Raw genomic sequence first — 6713 nt, 5'->3', positions numbered from 1 at the left:
AACCTTTGAAGTCTACAGCAAGTGGTTTTGAAGCAAGAGTGGTTACTGGAAAGGAAGCAAGAGATAAATCTGGATTGGGTAGTGCTGATGAAAGAAGAGTGTAGAATACAACCAATGATCCAACTTCCTTAAGTGAACCAGGTGTTGGAGAAACTCCTGAAAGATTGAATCAACTAGAATCTGTACAGATGGTCTACCATACCTTCTTGAAAGAACACATTTTGTTATATTTCATGACAGATGGAAGGGTTTACCATATAAGGGAAAATGCTATACCACTGAAGTATTTTGAGGAACTAGAACATGTTTTATTCTTACTTCAAGTGAATGACGGAATAGCAGAAAGTGCTGCAAGTTATTTGAAGACTCAAATTCAGAGACAAAAGGCTTTATTCTGTAAAGTCTAATAGCACAAATTGTCCCATGTACAGAGATCACAAGGGAGATATTGTTGATATGAAGCCTAATACTGCAACGATCAAAACATATCTTGGTATTAAGGGATTTGAATTCAATCTAGAGTCTGACAAAGCCTATGTCATAAGACTAGATCAGGAGTTGAGAAAAGCAAAAATTAATGATCTCAGATATGCTATCTTCCAAACTGGTGAAGATACTACAGATTTCAAAGATGCTAAAAGGAGGATGATTGATGAACTTAGATATGCTGAGAGATGTTTGTTAAAGAACTATCTCAGAACAACTCCTGACATCAAAGAGATCAGAAAGTGAAGCCAAGTCAAGATCTACAACTGCTCAAATTCTGATATGTATACAGACTGAAGTTGTTATCAGAAGTTAAAGTTAGTAAAGCTTTAAGGACCGTAAGTTGTAGTTATCTAGTCATATTCTCATGCATTTGTACTTAATGTTTTTGACATCATCAAATATTTGTTAAACTTGTATATTATGCTAATTTACAAGTTGGGGGAGATTGTTAGAGATATTTGATAATGTCATGTCTAATATGATTTATGTTTAGTTTTCAGATCTTACTTAAACAGGACAAATCAGTACTTAACTGAAATCAGCACTTATACTGAAGTCAGAACTTAAGTTATCAGTACTTAAGGTTCAGGAGATATTTATCAGGAGATAATATCAGCACTTAAAGAAAACTTTCAAATAAGGAATGCAGCTGATTGAATGGAAAGAAGATCAAGATAAACGTAAGAAGAGATATCATGAAAAAGGAATTCTGTGAAGAATGGAATACTTGGAAGAAAAGATAACTGATTGATATATTTTAGGAAGCAGAATTATATTCCATATCAATTAGCGATTATCTTGTAACTGTGTGATATATAAACATAGACATAGGGTTTACACTATAAGTGTTATCATCATCGAGAATATTATTCATTGTAACCCTAGCAGCTCTCGTGATATTTGTTCAACACTGAGAGAGGACAGTTCTACATTGTAACAGAGTTTAATAAAGTTTGTTTTCTGTTACTTGTGTTCTTTGAATTCGATATGATTGTGCTATACACTGTATTCACCCCCCTTCTACAGTGTGTGTGACCTAACAAAAATGAAATACACAAAAAATTGTGCATATAAAAATGAGGAACATGCTCTGGATTTGGATTTGGAAAAGGGTAATGAGCCTGCTGGCTCATCAGCTAAACAAGTAAACAAAACAAATTAGATTAAATTATTTTGACCCATGTATCTTTAAATAATTAAAGCAACACATTAAATTAAAATTAATTTTTTTTGCTAAATTAGATGTATTATAAAAAAAGGGATTAACCCTTAGCAATTCTATGACAAGCCATAAACAAGAAAGCTATCTATAACCAATCTAAAAAACATGCAGATTGGAGATAGAAAGACCAAAAAGCTACAATGTAGGAAATACAAGTAACAAGGTCAGGTCTTTTACAAATAATTTTGGAGAACCAAATAGAAGTAGATAGTCTAGCGTTAATATCCTGGATGATCCCTTGGAGAAGCTTGTGAGGACCAAAGACCCCCTACCATGAGCACGAGCATTCCACTCATGTGAGATAGGATAGCAAAAAATCTGGATGTAGCAAAGGGCCACTAAACTCTTGGATTTGTCCTGAAGATGGAGAAGAAAATGCAAAAACTTAAGCTGAGAATTTCCAACAACCAAGAGCGAGAGGGAAGCCATCAACCTGCCCAGGTGCCAATGACGATAGGTACAAAACAAGAACATATGGTTGATTGTTTTATTACCATAAATGTAAAGATAACATTGCTGACAAGAAGTAATACCAAATATGTAAAGGCGAACTAGAGTGTTTAGTCGACCATGACAGGTTAACCACATGTGGTGAGTGTAATGAGTGACATGTAACTTATGTTAAACTGCATTGTGCCAAGTAACCAAAGTGCCTCTGTTTTGAATAGAATTCCAAATATTCCAAACGTTTATTCTAGAGGCATCAATACCGTCCCAAAGCAAACAGTCATGGCCCGAGGAGCTGATGGAAGGGAAATCAAAGCATTGTAACCATTGATCAAGCAACTGATCAAGGTGATGGTGCCTTAGGTTAGGTCTCAGGAGATTCTAGCAGCCCCTGCTAATAATTCTGCTTACCTTATCAGAGTGGTGAAGCCCGCATTGAGAGATAATCACTGAAGATTTATTGTTTGCAAGACAAATATTGCCCCACCATGGTTCAAACCATAAGGACATATTTTCCCTAGTAGCAATCGATTAGGAGATAAATTGCAGTGCCATTGAGCGAAGTCGAAGGATTTTTTTCCAAATCAAAGAAGCATCAGTTGGTAAATCGAGAGTCCAGAAGTGTTATTCTCCAACACAGTTTTGTTAACCCACGTAGGACAAAGAAACTTATTATGTGTGATAACCCGAATGAGATGATTCAAAATTTGAGCTCGATTCCAATCTACCATGTTTTTAAGGCCTAAACCACCTTCCTCCCTAGGAAAACAAACTGTGGTCCGAGAGACTTTAGCACCCTCTTTGAGATTGATATTCCCTTTCTAGAGAAATCTAGACAAGAACGATTGAATATTCGCGTGAACGGCCATTAGAAGAAGGAAGTGATTACCCCAAAAGGCTTCAATAGCATCAATCACTGACTTAATGAGCAGAGTTCTTCCAGCAAGCGAACTAGTAAAGTTCCTCTAGGAATCGCAAACGTAGAATCAAACCAATCAACAAAGTCCTGATCGCAGTTACACAAAAAACTGGTGCTTTTATGTATGCTTGGCGATAGGCCACTCCATCTTGAAAAAGTATTAATCTTGGAGCCATGAGCAAAGAACAAAACGTCATCCGCAAAAAGAGATGAGAGAGGTGGAGCTCCTTACAGCGCCAATGGAACTTAAACCCTTCGGGCACTTTGTTGAGAATGCACGAGAGGACATTCATACACAAGGCAAAAATATACAGAGATAAGGGATCACCTTGCCTAATACCTTTAGAACCTTTAAGGAACCCATAAACCACTCCATTTAACTTAACAGAAAACCTGGTAGAAAAAATGCAAGCACTAATCCACTTTATAACTTTTTCTGGAATTTGAACCCTCCTTAAACCAGCCAAAATAAAGTCCCAATGCACCGAATCAAACGCCTTGTGCAAGTCGATCTTGCGTGCACATTTTGGGGTGCTAGTTTCCCTCTCGTAACCATGAAACAACTCATGAACTAACAAAATATTATCAGAGATAGAACGCACAGGGATGAAGGTTGATTGAGCAATATCAACCAAGAAGGGCAAAATCAGCTTCAACCTAGAGGCCACGATCTTGGAAATGCACTTGTACATGACAATACAAAGAGATATAAGACGAAAACCTTGCATACGGGTAGGAGACTTTAAGTTCTTGAATTCTTTTAAGATTACTAAAGTTGAAGATGACGTCTGCGATCTCGCAATACTTAACCCGGTAGATGGATAATTTTAGATGTCTGGGATAAAATGATGTGTTTGGAAGAGTCAAAACATTTGTTTTCAAAGGTATAAGCTTCTACTCTGAAGTGTTGAATGGCGTAGGTCTGATGATCTACCAACAGTCCCACGAAATATGCCAGCACCGCGAAACATACCCACCCGTGCATACATTGCCCCTAAACAAAATTGAAAAAAAAATGTCCAAGTAATATATTTGGTAAGTCATGAATAGGTTTGGTGATATATAGAAATAGATAAAAAATTACGCTTTTGTCCACAAAGATAAGGTTGACACCCTCGAGGAAACCGTTGAGCGGATTATAGTCGTTCCATTTCCTGGAAACTTTCACGATTACTGGAAATTCAATTATGGGGCTCTCCTCAAGCTCTTCTAGAATGGTATCTTCAATGAAGGACATGGTTTTGTAAGTGGAAAAAGAGTGAAAGATAATGAATCAGTATGTGTTAGGTTAAGGATGGCTTCTTAGGAATCAACGAAATAAAAGTAGAGATCGAACCTGGGGCAAGAAACCAGAGACAAAAAAATGCTTGACAGCCTCACAAAAACTTGGACCTGTGAGAGAGCAAGTCGCCATAAAAAATTCTACATTGACCCCATCCGGACCAGGCGCCTTATTCTTTTTCATTTTTCGAATTGTATCAAAAATAAGCGCATCAGTTCCAGGAGCTTCAAGAAGACTAGTTTGATCAGGAGTAACCATTTTGCAATCAATATGAGAGATATCGATATCAATATTCTGGTGAGTAGGACCAAGAAGATTTTGAAAATAGGCGACAGCCACTTCAGTATATTGCACCTGACCATGAACAAGGGCACCTTGGTCATTTTCAAGATATAAAATTTTATTACGGTTCCAATTGACTTTGCATTTTGATGAAAAGGGAATTGTTGCCATCACCATGCCCCATCCACTTAATTATCGCCTTTTGAAGTAAAAGAGACTCCTCCTGAGCAAGATCCATATTAAGATCATTAATCAAGGATCTTTCGGTGTTGATAAGGTTCTCATCAAGGGGATTAGAGAATAAGGCCAAATGCACATCCTCAAGCTTAGATCGAAAGGCCTGCACATTAGTTTGAAGAATGTCATAGTTTTTATTCAACTCCCGGAGAGCAAGCTTATTGTGTTTGAGTTTGAGATTAAATTGATGAATGGGAGAACCACTACAGGCTAAACTCCAAGACCTCGAGACCAAATCAAGAAAACCACGAATGTCAATCATAAAATTAAAGAACTGAAAAGGTTTACCAAAATGTCAAGAACATAAAGGCTCGTAATAGACAAGAGGGCAGTGATCCATTATACCACGAGTTTTGAGAAGCACTTGACTTTCCGTAAAGGCCTGGAACCAATGAGAATTAGCAACCATGCGATCAAGACGCTTAAAAATAGGGGCATGATCACGTTTATTTGTCCATGTGAAGGTATCCCCCACCGTATTTACAACATGAAGGCCAGAACTAAATAATGTATCTTTGAAAACCTGCATATCAGGAGTCCAATGCTCCCTACTACCAAGAATCTCATCCATGCTAGCCACACAATTAAAGTAACCAAGAAGGCACCATGGTTGAGTAGTAGCACAAAAATTCGAGCAAAAATTCTATAGGGGAATGCAATCAATGGAATCATTAAAAACATAAACAAACGAGACTAGAAAGAAGATATTATTGTCAACTTAAGTAGCATTACAAGTAATGTGTTGGCTCGACATATAAACCAATGAAACGTTCCAAACACTTGGGTTTCAACCTACCCACACCCTGCTATTATAATGATGATCATAGTTGAATAGCCAATTCTAATTTTTATTAATCCGTTTAGAGACAACCATAGCATTATGAACCTTTACCTTAGTTTTAAGGACGCCCATTAAATCGATATTGTGATTAGAGATAAATTGTTGAAGTTCCTTTTGGTGTGGGCTCTAGTTGATTTAAACTAATTTTAAATTTCTAACAAAAAATAAAAATTATAATTATAATTCATACAATGATGAGGAATGTGTACTCGATCAGCCTCATGTGCACGTTCATTTTGGTTAGGCCCGCCATTGGCTTGAAATCCAGTACATTATGAGGATGGACAATATTATGAATTTAAAAATCCAAAAAATCATTTACCCAATCAAATCAATTGTATGAAGATAATTGTAGATTATCTAAATTAAAATAGACACAATTAGTAAACTAGTTATATTAATTTAAAAATAAAAATTAACTAGACTAATTTCAAATTTGTCATAAAAAATGAATTACATAAAAAGTCGTGAATACCAATATAAGGGGCTTGTACTGGATTTGAATTTCAAACGGGTCATGAGCCTAAACTTCATTCACCTCAATCAATGGTACATGCTCATTAGGCTTAATAAGGATTATTGGCTCAACCGCTAAACAAGTAACAAAAAAAATTCATATTAAATCATGTTTACCCATGTATCTTTAACTAAATTAAAACAACACATTAAATAAAAATTAATTTTTTAATAAACTTATTTTAAATTTCAGAAGAAAAAAAATAAAATTTATACTGCATACAATGATGAGGAATGCTTAGTAGATGCGCCTCAGTTCATTTTTGTTAGGCCCAACATTAACTTGAAAATCCAGTACATTATGAGGATGGACAATATTGTGAATTTGATCATTCAAAAAACCATTCACCCAATCAAATGGATTGTATGAAGGGAATTGTAGATTATCTAAATTAAAACAGACACAACTAATAAATTGGTTATGCTAATTTTAAATTTATTTTTTCAACTAAACTAATTTCAAATTTGTCACAAAAAA

The sequence above is a fragment of the Apium graveolens genome, chromosome 11 (genome assembly GCF_009905375.1).
Source record: "Apium graveolens cultivar Ventura chromosome 11, ASM990537v1, whole genome shotgun sequence".
NCBI classification, from domain to species: domain Eukaryota; kingdom Viridiplantae; phylum Streptophyta; class Magnoliopsida; order Apiales; family Apiaceae; genus Apium; species Apium graveolens.
Note: the sequence above shows the minus strand (reverse complement) of the source record.